The 19,430-nt window shown below is 35.5% G+C and overlaps 1 long non-coding RNA gene across 2 annotated transcripts; it reads left to right on the top strand.

The window, feature by feature from the left end:
• The first annotated feature begins 15,896 nt into the window (after positions 1-15,896).
• On the top strand, positions 15,897-18,819 carry LOC126728964 (uncharacterized). Of its 2 annotated transcripts, XR_007656437.1 has the most exons (3): positions 15,918-16,196; positions 17,745-17,817; positions 18,417-18,819. It is a non-coding gene; the product is annotated as an uncharacterized LOC126728964 (long non-coding RNA). The 2 variants fall into 2 exon arrangements; XR_007656436.1 differs by having other exon boundaries at positions 15,897-16,196; positions 17,745-18,819.
• The last annotated feature ends 611 nt before the right edge of the window (positions 18,820-19,430 follow it).

Consider the following 19,430-nt stretch of genomic DNA (forward strand, 5'->3'; position numbering starts at 1 on the left):
TTGTAAGGATAGTGAGTGAGATAGAGTGTTGAATGCTCAAGAGTGTGCAAGAAAACAGAGTCTCGCGGCTGGATCTTGCGGGTGACTCACGGCTGCAAGCCGCCAGAAGCAGCACACGTGCCAAGCATGCCAGAAGTTGAAGCGTCATGCTAGCTGGAGCACTACAGGACAAAATAGGATAACTGGCCGTTCTGTTATCTTACGACTGGATCTCGTGACTCAGTCAAGTCACAAGGCCAAGCCGCGAGCCAGCCCTGTTTTGAAAAACCTGACGTTTCACATTCCATTCTCACCCTAGTATAAATACCCCTTATACCCACGAAAAAAAGAGAGCTTCCAGAGAAATTTTGAGAGAGAAACCCTAGAGTAAAACAAGATTGATTAATCCACAATCTTTACATAAAAGACTCTTCAAATTCCTCAACTCTCTTCCTCTCCATTGTTAAATCCTTGAGAGGCATTTTACCAAAACCTTTTTCTCACCATATCCATTACTGTGAGAGGGCTGTTTGGTGTTCTGGGAAGCAGTTAGGAAAGAACCAATTTACATTGGTTGATGCTATGGTCAAGTAGCAGAATCCGGGAAGCTAGAAAAGAAATAGGTTCGGCATAACCTCGTTGGAGTAAGAAGCTTGGAGGGCTTAGGTACACTGGGTAGATTAGGCTTCGAGGGTCTTTTGCTGTTCATGTATCCCAACTACATTTTCTAGTGAATTGTTTACCGCTTGGAAGGCGACGGAGAGATTTTACGCCGAGGGCTTCGGTTTCCTCTTCGATAACACATCATGTGTTGTCCTCATATTTGCATCTCTCTTCCTTTTATCTTTGCCTTTTATTTTCTACTGTGGATGTGATTTTAATTGGCATAGATTGTTTACCAATTTTGTATTAAGCTTTTGTTCATGTTCCGCACATTAATTGTTTGATATAAAGCTTGAATTGGTCATTTGTAAATTGGGGGTCTAAACGTTCAAGGGTGTTTCTACACTATTTGAAATTTCAATTGGTATCAGAGCAGGTACACTTTTAGTGGTTTCATTACCATCGTGTGATCCTTGACTCCCTATTAAGATGGATCAGTCTCAATCCTTAAATGCACCTCTATATTTTGATGGTAGTAATTATGTTTTTTGGAAGGTTCGCATGAGAGCATTTCTATGTTCCATTGATGAATCAGTTTAGGATGCTGTTGATATAGGTTGGACCAGGCCTGAAGAAGCCAAATCCACATGGGATAAGGCAGCACTCGCTACATCTAATGATAACAGTAAAACACTTAATGCAATTTTCTATGGTGTGTCTCTAGATGAGTTTCATAGGATTTCTCACATTACCATTGCCAAAAAAGCATGGGAGATATTAGAGACCACCTACGAAGGAACGACGAAAGTGAAAGATACCAAGCTGCAAATGCTAACTACTCGGTTTGAGGAGTTAAAAATGAGTGAGGATGAGTCCTTTGACTCTTTCTATAGCAAGTTGAATGAGGTGATTGTAAGCAAGTTCAATTTGGGGGAGAAAACAGAGGATTCTAAAACTGTAAGGAAGATCCTTCGATCATTGCCGGAAAGTTTTCGTGCCAAAGTGACAGCGATAGAAGAGAGCAAGGACCTTGATGACATTAAAGTCCAAGAGCTGGTTGGTTCTCTTCAAACTTATGAAATGTCGTTGCCCAATCAATGGAAGAGTAAGTCTCTTGCTCTTAAGACCATTAATGAGAAGGTGGAAGTCCATGACTCATCTGAAGAAGATGTGGTTGACAAAGATGTTGCATACCTTGTAAAAAATTTTCGAAAATCCTTGAAATTCAAGAATAATGGCAAATTTGGTGATAAAGGAAAATTCCAAAGTTTAAGAAGGGAGAAAAGGGAATTCAAAAAGAAAGATGGAAAAGAATCCCAATCTACACAAGGTGTTACTTGTTTTGAATGCAACGGGCATGGACACTTTAAGAAAGAATATCTGAATTATTTGAAATCGAAAGGCAAAGTGTATGCCACGACATTGAGTGGCTCGAATTCATCTGACTTAGATTCTGAGGAAAGCTGTGACGGAGAAAGGAATTATTCAGCCTTTATGACTATTGCCCATGTTGAGTCTTCAGACGAGTTAAATCTGCTTGTACGAGAACTTGGAGAACATAGCAATGAAGAATCATTGGGAAATGTTGAAGAATCAGATGCTGAAGAAGATGAAAGTACAGCCAATCTTCAAGAAAATTATAACTCACTCCTGGAGAAGTCGGGTGAGTACACAAAGGTGGCCAAGGTAGCTGTGAGAAAGATGAAGAAGGCAGAGGAGGACTATAAAAGTCTCCTAATTCAATATAAGGAGGCCAAGTGTGAGATAGAAACACTGAATAGTGAGCTGTCAGAAGCCTACACAAAAGTGAGAGCAAGAGGTTGTGCAAGCAAATGCCAAGATAGAGAAGGTCTCCACCAAGAAGTTAAATGATGTTATTTCATCTCAAAAGCATTTTTCAGAAAAATTCGGGTTGGGATATACTGGAGGGAGTATCTCGTCTGGCAATGTCACAAAAGAAGTGAAGTTTATAAAGGCCAAAGAGCCAGTTGAAGTTGGCCCTACTGCTGAAAAGCCCAAGATAGAGGAGAAGAGGAATGTGGAGAACGAACGGTTGTTGAATCCCCGTAATCAATCTGTGGGCAGGTCTGAATCCCGAGCCAAGTCTCGTCCACGGCCACAAAGAGATCCTAGATCAAATTATGTGTGTCATCACTGCAGACTTCAAGGGCGTACTCAACCAAATTGTCAAAAGCTGAGAGCAATGAATAGAGCAACTCCTCAAAGGTCACGAGGACCTAGAAATGATAGGAGAAATTGGGCTGGTGAACCATCAAGAGATCAAAACTGTGATCCCGAAATGATGGACGTGATGAAGATGATTGGTGCATTCACCAACTGCTTGGAAAGCTTCACACGAAGGTTTGAAAGCCCTAACTCTCGTACCCAATCTTATAAGGAAATCACCCCAAACACAAGTGACACGTGGGTGAAAAAGGGTACTCATGCATAAGTATTACAACATGTCCATACATCAATACTTCCTATGCTTTGTGACGGTACTTGATTGTTTGCTTATTGATTATGTTGGTGGTTGTTTGTTTGTCTGTTTGGGCATACTTTTGTTCTTTTTTGTTTTTGATTAATCTTTTACTTCTTATGTGTCAAAAAAAAAAAAAAAAAAAAAAAAACCACATAAAAATAGAAAATCAAAAAGTTTGATTGACATTGTTGAGTTTTGTCTTTAAACTTGTTTTGTCTTGTACCTTTGTGCTAATGGTTTTGTGCATTTACGAGCATAGCTTGTTCCTTTGCACCCTTATCACTGTGAAAGAAATCTTGAAATCTATGTGACTGTTATAAATAGATCTTTAAACTTGTCATGAATGATTAGTGAATGGTTATGTTGATCTTGAGACATGTATAGACTTGTGTCTATATATCTTCCCACTCTTTATTTTTGTTTTTACTAAAAAGAGCTCTCCAAATGTAAATCTCCAAATGAAAAGAGATATTGAGCTGCAAAAACTTGTCGCACATATTAGTATTCGACTAGGAAAAAGGGAAAACAACCAAAAATTTAAAGTGAATGACTATTCAAAAAGCCAAAGGCTATATCATCAAGGTGAAATATCAAATATCACTCTCACAAGGAAATGTGATTATTTCAAAAGGATCTAAAAGATCAAATGTTATGCTTAAAAGTGGAGTCAAATGTAAAGTTCCAAGTTATGTTATCAAGTCTTGTGGGAGGTCATATATGCATACTTCTATAGTTGAGATGGGTCACATGATCTAGTGCTAATTGTGTATACCTTGGTTGAATTGATCATTAAAACTTCATATTAGACTAAGGACTATCTCATTGTTGATATCCACACACAACACACAAGTTTATGTTCAATGAATTCCATATTCATTTGTGTGATTATACTTGATAAAATGTGTTTTCACATGCTCAATCTTTGTTAATTCAAATATAAAAAGATTTTTGAGTGTTTAAGTTGTTTTTGGAAAAGTGTTTTGATTTTACAAAAACTGAAAATCTTCAAAAACAGTGTGTTCTGTTTTGGCGACTCAGTCGCGAGTTACCCAAGTCGCGAATTTCAACCGCGAGCTCGCGTGTTAATTTTGGCAACTTGTTCACGAGTGAAAGGTCCAATCGCGAGGGTTACACAGAGATTTTCGCGGCTCAGCTCGCGACTCCCTCTCGGGTAGACCTTCCAGTCGCAAAAAAAAACTTAGAAAATTTTTCACAATACATTTAGAAAATTTTTCACAATTTTGTCTTTGAGTGTTTTGGCGGCTAGACCTGGCATCTTCTTGGCGACTCACTTCAGTCGTGAAAAACGCGTGTTTGGCAAAAACTGGGGCAGTTTTTAAAATCTTTTTCAGTTTTCCCTCGTACTTTATATGACTGTTCATTTTCTCTTTTATATGAAACTTCCCAAACACACCGTGTAACCCACTTCAAACTCCATTGTTGATTGATTTCTTCTCAAAATCATCAAGAAAATGTATGGGTCTTATCTTCCTCACTTCATTTTCTCTGTTTTGTGTATTATTTTCTTGCCACTTGAGTAGATACTGTATTCAAAACATTCTTCTCTTTGTTTGCTGGGTATGGTTGGTTGTGTTTGTTGTTCATTTCATCCGTTTTCACATTGTTGGTCACATTATGCTATTCTATGTTTTGTGCTTTGGTTGTTGTTGGTTTTCATACTCATTTGGTAAATGGGTTTGGTACTTTTTGTGTTTTACTCCATTTATTTGTGTGGGTGTTTTAGTATGCCTGAGGCATTGGATTACTTATCTCATATTACTGTCTTTTTATGTTGACATAACATGTGTGTGCTTGCGTCTTGAGGGTATTTCTTTAAAATATTCCATTTTCTGAATGTTATGCCTCACTATGTGCTCTATTTTGGGTGTTTGTGGTTTCCACTGTTCTTCCATATTGATGTTTTATGCCTATTCCTATCTTCTGTGGTCTTATTTATGCTATCCGTCCTTATTGTTCTAATGTTCTCAATCTGTGCATATCATTGTTATGGTAGACTGTCTCATTGACAATTATTTATAAATTTGTGTTTCTCTGTGATCTCTTGCATTATCACCAATTTGATGCACCTGCCTCATTTTGCACTTCAGTTTTGCTTATGGTTTTGTTTGGGACTGACCTAACTTATGTTTGTATTTATGTATGATATCTCTGGTTTACACTCATATTTGAATCTAATCAAGTTGATATCTGTCCTTTGTGGTGCTGTTTTTGGTTCTTTGCTGTGTGCCTATTCTCTTGTAGATGTCTCATCGATCCTCTAAGGGCAAAGACATTGTTACTAATGATCCATCAACCCTAGTTACTAAAAGGACTTGACTCTCATCTCAATCATCTCTAGACTCCAATTTGGAGAGGTTCAGAACCCCGCTTACCTCACACATCTACTCAAACATTTTTGACAGGGCATCTCCTATAGTGGAACGGTGGTTGAGTTTAACACCTTGGGGACCACTTTTATCCCTCGAATCTTTGAACCAAGAGATTGGGCAAACTTATTTGGGAATTTTGACGACCTGCTGGATGAATTGGTCAAGGAATGCTACTCTAATGCAAGTGATCTTGGAGTTGAGTTAATTTGCTGGGTAAGAGGAAAGGAATTTATCATCACCCCAAACTCCATAGCTGAAATTCTCCGCATCACTAGACCTTCGAATGTGGATCTAACTCCATATGATGATCAAACTCCAGAGACTCAAGACATTCTACAAGTTCTTGGACCTGACCATGAAGTCTCTAGTACAGGCACATCCATAAGCACTGCCAAGTTTGCACCTGGGCTGACCACACTAAAACTGATCATGTTCTCAAATCTCTACCCATTGTCCAACACAACTTTCATCAATCTTGGAAGAGCTCAATTCATCTGTGATCTTATTACAGGAGCCCCCATTGATATCTGTGCACACATCTTTCAAACCATAAGAAAGACCGTGGCTCGATCTGCAGCTCGAGGATGTATTCCATTCTGCAGTCTCATCATGAAGATCATTCTTCGTGAAGGTATTGTTCCTCCCTCTGATGGAAAAATGATGACTCGTCCGCGTCCAATTTCCATGTTCACTTTACAAGCCAGCAAAAGTCATTCCTCTGCCCGAGCTTCGATCGGTCGAGCCTAAGCTTCAATCGATCGAGCCAGGCCGAAAGCCACAGTGCTTTCTGCTTTAACTTGATTCCAACTTTACATTGACACACAACTTTGAGCTAGCTTTAAACACTTCTAAACACATTGTTTTGATCATGGTTTGCCAACAATACACATTAGAGTTCTAAATACATAAAATCCTAAATTTTAGAACCTAACAAACTCCCCCTTTGGCAATCCGTGACAAAACACAACTTAGAAGCTCAAATTTACAAAATGAAAAGCCCTTTACAAAATAATGCTCATAAACCAAATTCAATCCTAACTACTATCCATCAGTTGCAAGTGTAAACAACAGCTCAATTGAATCAACCTGTATATTTCCTGAAACACTAAACAAAATGCATAACCGCATGTGTGGAAACAATACAAGTAAACAAAATAATTTCTTGATTTCAAACAACACACAAATAAAGGCATATATCAATGAATAACTCATAAATATAAATCAATAAGCAGTTTGAAAACAAGAAACAAATAAAGTACCAACAAAACATAAAACTCCCCCTAACATGAATATCCCATCAAAAAACAATGTAAGAGCTAAAAAAAAATTAAGTACACAGTGAAGCACCTAGATACAATCTAAACACTCCACAAGCTCCAACTAAAAACAAATAAATTCCCTTACTCTGAAAACAAAAAATCCTACAAGTACTCCCCCTTTTTGTGACGGAATGCCAAAGGGCAAACAAGATATCCATCATCAAAAGGTAGGTGGTCTAAACTGCGCCAACTCCGCATGCAAGGCACGGATCTCATCAAGCATATTCACCAAAATCTGTCCTTGAGCCGCCTAAACGGTCAAGACATGATCCAACGTGCGACGAATGTCTGAATCATCCGAAGCAGTCGGTGGAGGAACATCAGCATCAACATCAGTAACAGCACCTAAAGTCTCAGCAGCAGTTGTACCTGTAGAAGAGGAAGGAGGGGGAACACCACTCGATGACGCACCTCTAGTACGAAGAGGAGCAACTCTTAACTGAGCAACCCTCTAACGAAGAAAGGTGGCACCTATGGGAGCAATCACATAAGCAGGCTCACCAGACGGAAAACCATCTAGACCTAAGTAGAGCAAAATCCTATGAATGAAAATAGGATGAATCAATGCATGCCCTACGGCAGAACTCCTATGAACCTCGTTCAAAGACGCTCCAAAAGCAAAGGCGTATAGAAACACACATCGCTCTAAAGGGATGGTGTGGAAGTGAGAGATAGGCCACAAGGAATGACACGCAATCCGAAATAAGAGATAGGCAGTCTCGGTAAGCTCAGCGGACGTGATCCGAGGATCAGAACCCCACTGGATAGATGACCTAGTGATGTAAGACATGACAACGTCTAATAAGGGTGACTCATCATAGGGATAGTTAGCATCCCGAACAACCGGCACCCCAAGAGCCTCAGCCACTACTCGAGGGGTAATGGTGAACTCTACACCTCGTATCCAACTCCTAACTAAGGTGTTGGAATCATAGACGTGACAAGAGAGGTTCGAGTAGAACTCTCTAATCAGAGCAGTCGGGGGAGGATGATCTATCTCTACGAGAGGCAACCAACCTCTAGACTCAAAATTGGCCCTAATGGCCGGATCAAGCTGATCTAACACAACAGCTCGCTCAGACCAGATTTTACGCTTACAGTTCAAAGTGTGATAGGCTTCTCTACACTTATCATTCTTAAACAGCTCAACTCTAGTGGGAGACTCAGAGGAAGTGGAAGTGGTCCTATGGGCTCTAGTTTTCCTAGGCATGGTGCTAAGATAAGGATCAAAATACAAAGCAAAAGAACAAAAAAACCACAAAACCAAAACTAAGGGCAGACTGCAAGTTAGCACAAAAACAAAATATAGAATCAAAATCTATATGATGCATGAACAAGTTTAAATGTCATGATGCATGTTCTAATGCAGTGAATTAAGTCCAAAAGGTTCAAATTACAAAATTGGCTTGAACATTAAGATTTTTAACACAAAAACCCCAAAATTTAGAAAACCACTTGTTCAATTTGAAAAATATTGACGAATTGATCATTACACATGATATAATAACAAAAATAATGACCAAATACATCAATTGGATAAGCCAATTTCATCAATTTAAGCCAATTTGACAAAATCCCCAATTCGAATCAAATTCAAAACCCTAGAATTTTCAATTTTTCAAAAACCACAAAATTGATCAAATTAAACTATAGGGAACATCAATATAACATCATAGCACAAAAACCCATTGATCAATTTCACCAAAATAGGTTCGAATCATCAAAAACCCCAATATGTTTGAAGGTGCCGAAAATACCCATGATAATGCATGAAAAATGCATGAAATAAAGAAATAAACTTGAAAAAGAAGGGCAAAAGGGACTTACCGGCTTCCTAGGACAAAAAACCTTGCAAAAATCTTGAAGGAAAACGACAAAAAATTGGATGGTGGAGCCTAGAGCCAACGTGGAGAGAGAGAAAAGCAAAGAACTATTTGAAAAGAGCCTTTGAAAGAGTCTAATTCTGCTTTTTAAAAAACCTGATTCACGAGTTTCGTTCGGTCGAAAATTAGCCTCGAGAGGTCGAAACAGACAGAGACTCCCTTTCTTAAATTTTAAAAATTTTAAAAATTTCGATCGGTCGAAAAACAGAATGGATCGATCGAATCAGGTAGAGGCTCACCATATTTGAGGAAAAACACAAATTTTGAAAAACAAGATGATTTAACTCAAAGCAATGAATTTTAAGAACAAAAATGCATGAGTATGAGATGATATGATTTTCAAATCAAGGATTTTAAGCCCAAAATTCCCAAAATTTTTTTTTTTTTGCATTCTCCACAAATTTTCAAGCAACAATTTAAATTTGCACATAATTCAAAGTATTTGCAATAACTTGGTTGGTCAGACCATAAACACACACAATAACATGTACAATGTTTAGCAAAGAGTAACTTGTGTAGTGTGTGCAACTAGCAAAAACTTAAGATACATGTGAGGTGATATGTGAATAGCAATCAATCACAAAGTCTACAAAATTCATCACAAAGAATTTAAAAGAGACTATCACCTAAAGAGTTACATCATATAACTCCCACATCTTCTAGATCATAAACTTACAATCATGTAAGTTTCTTGATTTTATGCCTCATAATATACATTCCAATTTTAAGTTATGTGAGTTTGGCATCAAGCCTAATAGTACACACCAATTTTGATTTTAAGAATTAGGCACTTTAACCGAGGCTTTACCTTATGTTCTTTTTGTGCATGTGCTACACTTTCTCGAGCACAAAATCTTATGATATGTACTAAGGTGTTCATGATTGGCTAGTGAACAGTGGTAAGATGGTTATTTATGCATTTCTCTAAAAGTTCAAGTCCAACATTTAAAAACATGTGACTTCAAGATTAAGACATAGTAATCAAAAACCATACACATCTTTCCCACGCAACATGCACTACAAATCTTCACTAGTAAAGTGCAATAAATAAGATCATCAAAACTAAACAAGGTACAAAAGACATGTTATGTGAAAATAAATTAACCAACCTTGTTTTCAAAAACCAAGAAGAATAGTGCAAAACAAATTTTGCTTCCTTTTTCTTCCCTATTTTTTTTTTTTTTTTTTTAAATAAAAAAAAAACACCTAGAATGAAATGCATGAATGTTATGCTATGCAAATCCTAGAAACACAACAAAAACAAAAAACAAAACCAAAGAACAATGGTCACAAAGGGTAGAGTAATGAAGCACAAGAACCATGTCAGAAAGACTCAGTTAGGTCGAGTCTTTTGCATCCAAAACCTTTTAAATGCACCACGAGTATTGGAGTTTTTATTCACTTGAGAATGATTATCAACTCCAGGATTGGAATAAAGGTTTAAAGCCTTTACCAAATCACCAATAAGTACCATAGGATCAAGTGCTTGAGGCACAGGTACTTTTGGTTTGTTTGCTCTCTTAGCAGCTTGCAGCTTGTAGCAATTTGGACGGATGTGTCCAGTCTTTCCACAAAAGTGACAAACCCATGCAGGTTTATCATGTGTCTTGTCCTTAGATAGGGTAGGCTTCTTAGGCTTAAATTCTTTCAGATCAACCCTAATCTTCCTAGATGATGAACCTTCTAAGGGTTTAGCAACCTCACTCACAGAGGGTTTGACAGTCTCACTCACTGAAGGTTCAGAAGAAGAAGATGAAGGAACAAACTTAGTGGAATGGGGAGCGGACACATAGATGCTATCAACATAACCTAAACCAGTTTTGTCAGAAGACGACTTTTGAACACTCAGCATTTGATCAAGTTTAGAACTAGCAGATCTAGCAACAGATAAATCAAGTTCCAAAGATTTAACTTTATCAAGCAAAAGCATGTTTTCAGTTTTCACATTGTTCAAGAGATCATTAGTATCAAACAATTTAACAAGCAAATTTTTCTTTTCAAGCTCAAGAGATTCAATTTTCTTCAGGCCAAGTTCAACATTCATAGCATCTTTTGCAGCAACTTTGCAAAGTTTGTTATAGGCCTCTTGAAGATCTGCATCTTCAGAGAGTTCCCCATCAGAAGGGTTCTCTTCAACAGATATGCTCTCATCAACTACAGTAGTAGCAATGAAAGCAATGAAGTTTCCATCCTCATCACAATCAGACTCATGATCAGAAACTTCACCATCACTAAGGGTTACAGCCATAGCCTTACCCTTAGACTTCAAATAGGTTGGACATTCAGATTTCATGTGTCCATACCCTTGACACCCAAAACACTGAGAGCCCAAGGAATTATTAGAAGCTTAACCTACTCTTTCTCTAAGCTTATCATTGTTGTTAACCTTAGTGGGATCATACTTCCTAAAATTTCTAGGTTCAGCAGTGTTTGTGCCTCTTGCCTTTCTATTGCTATTCCTGAGAAAGTTTCTAGAGTTCTTGGCAAGATAGGCAATCTTTGTAGCAGAGAGCTCATCATCAAATCCACCACCTTCAACATCATCAACTGACTTAAGAGCCATTGATTTGGATTTGGTAGTTTTGGGTAGATCCAACTCATAGGATTGAAGAGATCCTATAAGCTCATCAACAGGGATGGAGTCCACATCCTTGCTTTCAGTAATGACAGTCACCTTGGGTCTAAAGTTTTCAATCAAAGATCTAAGAATCTTCCTAACAATTTTAGGTTGATCATAAATTTCACCCAAGTTAAAAGCAGAATTAACAATATTATTCACTTTAGCATAGAATTTATCAAAAGATTCATCATAAGACATCCTAATGCTTTCAAATTTAGAAGTCAATTGCTGCAATTTGTTTATTTTAACAGCCTTTTTGCCTTCATGCACAGTCTGGAGGATATTCCAAGCAGTATGAGCAATCTCAACATTCGAGATTCTCTTAAATTCCTCCATAGAAACAGCGTTAAAAATCTCATTCATAGCCTTGCTATTAAATGAAGCTGCTTCTTTCTGAGAAGTTTCCCATTCACTAACAGGAGTAGTGAGCTTCTCCCATCCGTATTCAACGGAGTTCCATACCTTCTCATCAATGGATTTCAGGAATGCTTTCATCCTTACTTTCCAGTAAGCATAATTATTCCCATCAAAGTGAGGAGGAATAACTAGAGAGTGTCTGTGTTCCATGATAACAGGGGTCAAGGATCAGCTCAGTGATCAAAGGATCAACAACAAAAGAGCTACCTGCTCTGATACCACTTGATAGTTTTTAGACCCCTTAAACAATTGATTTAACCTAGGTAATTAGCCAAGTTGTTACTTAGTCCAATTAAACAAGTCTAGGTTATCACAATATAAAAGATCAAATCATGCAAAGCAGCGGAAAGTAAATAATACAAGATATGATCACCCAGGAAACCAAACCGGTAAAAACCTGGGGAGGATTTGACCTAGCTATCCTCAAGGTAAACTTGAATCCACTATCTTGAAAGAATCGAAATTCATACAATAAGACTTACAAGCCCCCACGCTGGACTTCTTATTGCTACCAACCAGTAGAACTTACTGACACGACCACATGCAAGCTCCAAATCCACGGACTCTTTCTTTCTTGAATTCACCACCAGCTACAAGCACACCCGCTTGTGTATTCTTTAAGCTTTAATGGCAGCAACTGAATTAATCATCAAGACATAGATAAATCTTCTCCTTGAAAACCCTAAGTTTGTGTAAAGGAAAGCTCCTCTAGATCTCACAAGAGATTTACACAAACCACAAATATGAACAACACTAAAACGTGGCTAGGGTTTGCTTTTTATACTTAGGACAAATAAGAAACCCTAAAAACGTTTTAAAACAAATAGGGCTGAGTTGGACGAATTTGCAGAAAAGTAATCTGCCCGAGCTTCGATCGGTCGAGCCAGGCCGAAAGCCACAGTGCTTCCTGCTTTAACTCGATTCCAACTTTACATTGACACATAACTTTGAGCTAGCTTTAAACACTTCTAAACACATTGTTTTGATCATGGTTTGCCAACAATACACATTAGAGTTCTAAATACATAAAATCCTAAACTTTAGAACCTAACAACTTTCACTAAGATTATTTCTAATGTGACTAATTAGTTAAGGTGAGGGAAGAGTACAAGAAATTAAAATGAAAACTTACTAGGAGATGAAAGAGCCGCCAGTCGTTGGCATTTAAGGGCCTCTACAGCCCTTCTCTTTTTCTTATGTTTTTTGTACATGTTTTCTTTCTATATTCTTTCTCTTTCTTTGATTACTCTCCCATATTTTTTATAGCTAATTTTTTTTCTTTTGGCTAAATTTTAGTTGATTGTAGATTTTATTTTTAATTCTTTTGCTAAATGTTTTTCAATTGCAGATTTTTTTTTTTTTACGATCTAACAGTAGATTGGTCATGAATAAATGTACCATTTTATTGGGGTTGGGATGGTATAGTCATCTGGCTCAAATAGTAGAATTATTAAAAAAGAAAATCCAAATAGTAAGGCAATATGCTAACTTTGGCAATCATGCATTGTCTTCACTTCTTTCAATAGTCACATGCCAGGGGTTGTGATTGCCCCAAAAACTCTCTTTGGTTCACAACCCCAATGCCTAATGATGCGTTAACTCAGGCGTTCCAAGTAGACAATGCTGTTGTCAATAGCATAAAATCCAAATTTGGTTCTTAAGCCATGGCCTTCCTGATAAGGTCCCTTTGATTTGAAGATTGTGTCATAATACTTTTGAGATTACCTGCCTCCCTTTGTTGGGCTGTGTTATTCAGGTTATCAGTGTATGTTGTTTTGATTATTGATTGATTTTACAAAAAGTTGTTATTGTTATTGATTGATGTTGTGATACCTATGTTGTTATGTTTATTGATGAATTTTATGATAAATGTTTTCACCTATGAGTTGAAGTATTGTGTTCTAAATAACACAATCGAATCTCCCTCACTGTAAAAAAAATACCTTCAAGAATATACCTCTGAATTCGGATACAATAATCTAAAAGTGTCCTGTATCAAACCCCACATACAATGACAGCAAATTGTCACGGAGTATTTATAGCTCAAATTAATTTCCATTTAGTTTCATTTCAGGTGGAGATTAATGATTCAAATTGGCTTTAATGGTTTCTCTCAAAAAAATAAAAAATAAATAGTCTCCTATGGCATTTTTTATTTATTTTATATTAAGGTATATTTATACACTTTTTGGTAGCGTTTTGTTATTTAGCATTGGAGTATTTTTTGTTAAGATAGAAATGGGATTAATTTTGATTGTGTGTGAAATTTGTGAGGACTTTCTTAGTGACTTCTCCTCCACTATAGAGATATGTACATTTTTTGTATGTACCCTTCGTCGATCTGATTGGAAGCCTTTTATTCTGGTTTTTCTTGGGTTTGAAAGGTGGTTTGGTTTGGTAACAGACACATTGTTAATTGGCTTATAGTATGCATCTTAGAGTTTGATAGGCTTCGTATTTTGGATGATGTATGTCAGATTGTTGGGCTCTTCTACTTCAATGAAGATTTGGAATTTTTTTGAGGAGAATACTAAAAAAATTTAATTATCTACAATATTTCATTATGTAGCACTAATGCTTGAGGTGGTAGATAATTTGCAGTTGGTTCATTGTGATAACTTTTTTTTCTCCCTCCAATCATTCTCTTATCAATTTTTTTTTTCCTTCCTCAGGTTAAAGCTGATTGATTGTGTTATGTGGAGTCTACAATTGTACAGGAACCTTGCTCTTCTATAGTTTTAGAGTTAAGATGAGGACAAGTTCCATGTGCTTTTCCATCTTACAAGTTCTTAGATGCAGAATCTCCATCTTAGCTACTTTTTGAAGGGAAAGCTTCCACAGTTTAAGTAGGACTGACAATAGAAAATGGACTCAAAGTCCTATATTTACAAAAAGTGATACATTTAGTGTAAATAAGACAAAGATTAGTCAATTCCAAAATACTGAATATTGTGAATCATAAGATTCACTTCCTATAGATTATTGAAATAAAACAAAAAATATATATGACTACATTCAAAAGAATAATCTACGGTATGATTGTTTTTATTGTGTATGTCTTAGTGTTTTGGATTTGAGTACTTATAGATGATTTACTTTTATTTATTTATTTTATGAATAGATGATTACATAATAATGGGTGAAAAGTTTCATGAATTCCATAACTTGGGTGTGTATAATCTAATATATTTGTTTTATTTCTCACTATGAGGTTTGTTGTTAACAAATTTTCTCTGTATCATTGCAGCTTTTTTGGGATTGTGAGCTTTTTCTTTTTCTTTTTTTGTTTTGCAATTGAAATTTAGGGTCAAGATTAAGATTTGATGTTGTTTTATGGGTTATGACTTATGAATTCATTTGGTTTTAGAATTTGAGATTCCCATCTACTATTGATTATGCATTTTATTTGTTGCAGGTGGAATTTATATATTGTGGCTTGATTATGCACTACAGCTATTTCCTTTTTCTTTTGCGATTAAAAAGTTGGATTCAATGTCCCTTTTAAGGGTTATATATTGGTTTGGTTTTACAATTTGAGATTCCAATGTACTATTGATTATGCATATTATCATTTGAGTAATATTTTTCTGACTTTTTGTTTCACAAACCAGTAGCCATTTTTCTCTTTTAAACTTTTTGGTTGTAAAATTCTCTAATTTCATGGTTTAATTCATTGTGGTTCCTAGGAATGATAGATTTGGTATTTGAAATTTTCTTGCAAGTTTTAGTTCGATGTGATTCATTGTGGTTCCTAGGAATAGCGGACTTGCTATTTGAAATTGTCATCTAAGTTTTAATTGCTTAAAGTCAGATTCTTTTTTTTTAGGTCTCTCATAACAGGGAAGTACACAAGTGATTTGAAGAAACTAATTTTTAAAAATTTTAGGGGATATTGGACACTATATGCTTAAATATAATACGATATTTAAGTTTGAATATCTGTAGTAAAAGTATGATAACTAAGTTTATATTGGATGCAAAGTTCGTTAATATGTAAAACGATCCCGTGCATTACACGGGTTAAACACTAGTATATATAATAGCAAAAGTTGAGAGAAAGTGAATTCTTACAATTAAGGAGGTGTTGACAAATAGGAAAACTAGCTATTTAAAATTCTGACACGTTTAAGTTACGATACATTATGTTGTTTTGAAAAGCTTAACGCCATTTGACAATGGTTGTCTATATTTAAAAAAAAAAAAACGGTTAAAATAAAATAAAAGAACGTAGCATCTAAAAAAACCCTAGCGATCTCTTTTCATCAGACGCCGCTTAACATTTTCTCTCTCTTAAAAAACCCCTAGCAATACTGCGATACAGGGAAAGGGAAGGAGAAAAAAAACCCTAGCGATCTCTTCTCATCAGAGTTTGCGATCCAATGGAGATTCATACTGTCAGCCATTGCCATTCCCTGCCAAACTTAGACCACCGCAATTGGCACTCGTCAAAGTTTAATACGATCGAAGTTTTTCAGTTTTTGCTGTTGCAGATCACGAATAGAGGTTTTCATGTTTCTCTTCTTTCTTTTTTTTTTCGCTTCCTTTTGGATTTTCTTTCTTCGTATGTTTGTTGGTTTGAAACACGCTATTCTGATTTGTGTGTATACGGATTTGCACCTAAGAGATGAAAGTGAGGCTGAGTCTGAACTTTCGATCGGGGACTTTCTCCTTCCCTCTCTATATCGCTAGGTTTTTTTAGTTGCAAGCCTTTTGTTTATTTTGCTTAAACCATTTTTTTTTTTTTTTAAATTATATATATATACACACACACAAAGCCCATATGTTCTGTTTTAATTTTAGAAAGTGGGGTTTATTTTTTGAGAGATTCATTTGGGCATTATTTATGATTCAAGTATTTTTGTTTGATTGGTTATGATTTAGTTTTTTTGGTTAGGAGTAGTTTTGAATTAGAGAAGATATGAACTTTGTCATAATCCAGTACTTTTTGGTAGAAGAGGGCCTAAAGGTAGAGGAGGACGATATGGGTTATAAGGATGGCAAGTTGGTAGTGGTGTTGGTGGTAATGATGGTGTATATGGATGACTAAGTTGGACAGGTTGTGATGGAGGGGGTTGTGGATATGGTGGTGGTGGTAGAAGGGTAGGGCGAGGTGGTAGAGGGGTCATGTCTTACTTGATGTGTTATACTCTTTATTTTGATGCTTTCTTCTTGATTTATCATAATCCAGTTTTTTTTAGGGTGGCATCATGAGGTTTAGCCCTTGAATATGTGTAGGAAAAAACATGTTTGCTGTTCAATAATGGTTGATTTCTCAATATTGCTGCTTTAAGCATCTATTACCAGAAACTAAAAAGTCTAAAACCCTTTTAATGTTTGTGCTAAAATGTCATGTTTTCCTTTGATTGTATATTTGTTTAAAGGAACGTATATTTGTTTTAAAGAATGAATGTTTTTTTTGTTGGCAATTTTTTTTTTTTTCACTTATTGAATTTGATTAAATAGCCAACATATTGCTTAAAATTATATTGTTGAATATTTAGGGATTATTTACTAAAAAATGTTGTGTGGTGTACACATTAATGTTTCGTTTAGTTAGTTAATTTTTAGAAAAAGCTTTTTATTTTAAAAGAAAATAAAATATTATACAAACGTCTTTCATTCTGGGTTCCACCTGAATGACCAAAGAACAACTATAATCTATATACTTCTATTGATCCACTAATTCACTAATTGTCTTCGATTAATGTTTTTGATTAGTCCGTGGATCTTTTATTATTATGTTTGCTCTGCTTTGCAATTAATTTGGCTTATTTGTTTTTGTGCAATTTTATTATTCAGTGTACCTCAATGATTACATTGTGTTGGTTTTTAAGGATTTGAATTTCTATTAGTGGTGATTATGTAATCATTAATTTCAGTTTCAAACCATGTTTTATTTTTGGTTTGTGGTCTTTATAGTATTTATTCTTTTTTGGTGTTTGTTGGTTTTGGTGTTTAGATTTCATGGAAGAACAATTCCAGTACTCTGTTATTTACTAATTTGTTAATTATATTTATCCTTTGATGACATTATAATTGATTTTCCCATAGGTATTGAGATATGGAGATAGATATCGGTGCTACTCCGTGACCATAATCGGAATTAAACACAGACTGACGAAAGGTACGCATCAATTCTCTGTGCTCGAATTTGAATTGAAATTCGGATGTTCATTTGGATGTTATATGTTGATTATTGAAAAATCAGACCGACCTCTTCATTTAAAAGGAACATTGACAAGATAATTGAAAGATAAAACCATTTTACAGTTTATTATAGTTTGCTACTTATCTCATACTTCGTATTACATTTTGTTCATTTACTGTATTCCTATTTCAATTGGCTTTGATTTGCATGTTTTGCTTTGATCATCTATTATCTAAAACAAAAAAGTCTAAAACCCTTTTAATGTTTGTGCTAAAAAGTCATGTTCTCCATGGATCTTTATTATTATGTTTGCTCTGTTTTGCAATTGATTATTCCAGTACTCTGTTATTTACTAATTTGTTAATTATATTTATCCTTTGATGACATTATAACTGATATTCATTTGTGCTGTTAACTATCATTCTTATCCATTTGACTTCTACTCTTTTTAATTCTATATTAATTTGATAAGATTTTTTAATGTTCCAAATGATAAACTCAGATTGAATGTAGGTCTGCCAATAATGTAGTTATGTTTCCCAATTTTCCTTGAACTAATGTAAATGACTCTGCAGTTTTTGTTATCTTTGGTGCCGGAAGATTAGGCTTTGCAAAATCTGGGGCTAGGAGTTTAGCTGTTGTAAATGATAACGGTTTTGAGTATGATGATATTACTGTATATAAGGGCCAATTCTATGTGATTGATACATTGGGAAACGTTTCGTGGATCGATAATTCGTCATTGATAGATACTTTAATAAAGAAAGGAGGAGGGTAGAACATACCAACCGGTATGTTAGAGATTGTGATGTTCGCAAAGTGGTTGATTTCAAAGTGTTTAGCAAAAAAAAAAAAAAAAACTATTGATGTAGATAGTTTCCATGCAATTGAGAATTTGTAATGTAGTTTTGAAAGAGTATCTCAAAATGTGAAGTTGTATTTCTATTGTACAATTTTATTATATTTTCCCTTTTGACACTTGATTTGCTGTCATCTTTAACAGCATAATGTGCTTGCGATTTACTTTTTTTGTTATACAGATCAATAAGAGTGGTCGATTGGGTTCCAATAAATTTCTTTTTAAAGACTTGAATTTGAAGCAAAGAAATAGAAATAGAATGTGTAATACAAATGTTAGAGAGAATAAGAAGGAAAAATAGCAACTACAAAATTCAATTTAATTTTCAGTTTCTATTTTCCATCCTACCTGTTCTGCTGTTTTTGAAGAGTGATTGAAATTGTAGAACTTTGAAATCTGAAAGTGTAATGTTTTTTTAGGTAATTGCAGAAAATGTATTTTGTTGTTGTAACTTTATGGTTGCTGGTGAGTGACTGCTATTATGTTGACAGAAATTGCATGTAATTCATTTAGTAGATCATGTTTGGTTGGAGGACACCTCTTATTCTTTGAGTTTCAGAGTGTAGAATACATTCAAAGATTGTGTGTGCAGCAGCCAATGTGGCATGACCACGAAGTTGAAGCTGCAAAGGGGTATCAAAGCTTTGATTGATTTACAGATACTTCTTTTTATTGAGAAAGTGATTTATATATAGATACTTTATTAGTCATTATGAAAATGAAATAATGC

This window comes from Quercus robur, chromosome 5 (assembly GCF_932294415.1).
Source record: "Quercus robur chromosome 5, dhQueRobu3.1, whole genome shotgun sequence".
In the NCBI taxonomy this organism is placed as follows: domain Eukaryota; kingdom Viridiplantae; phylum Streptophyta; class Magnoliopsida; order Fagales; family Fagaceae; genus Quercus; species Quercus robur.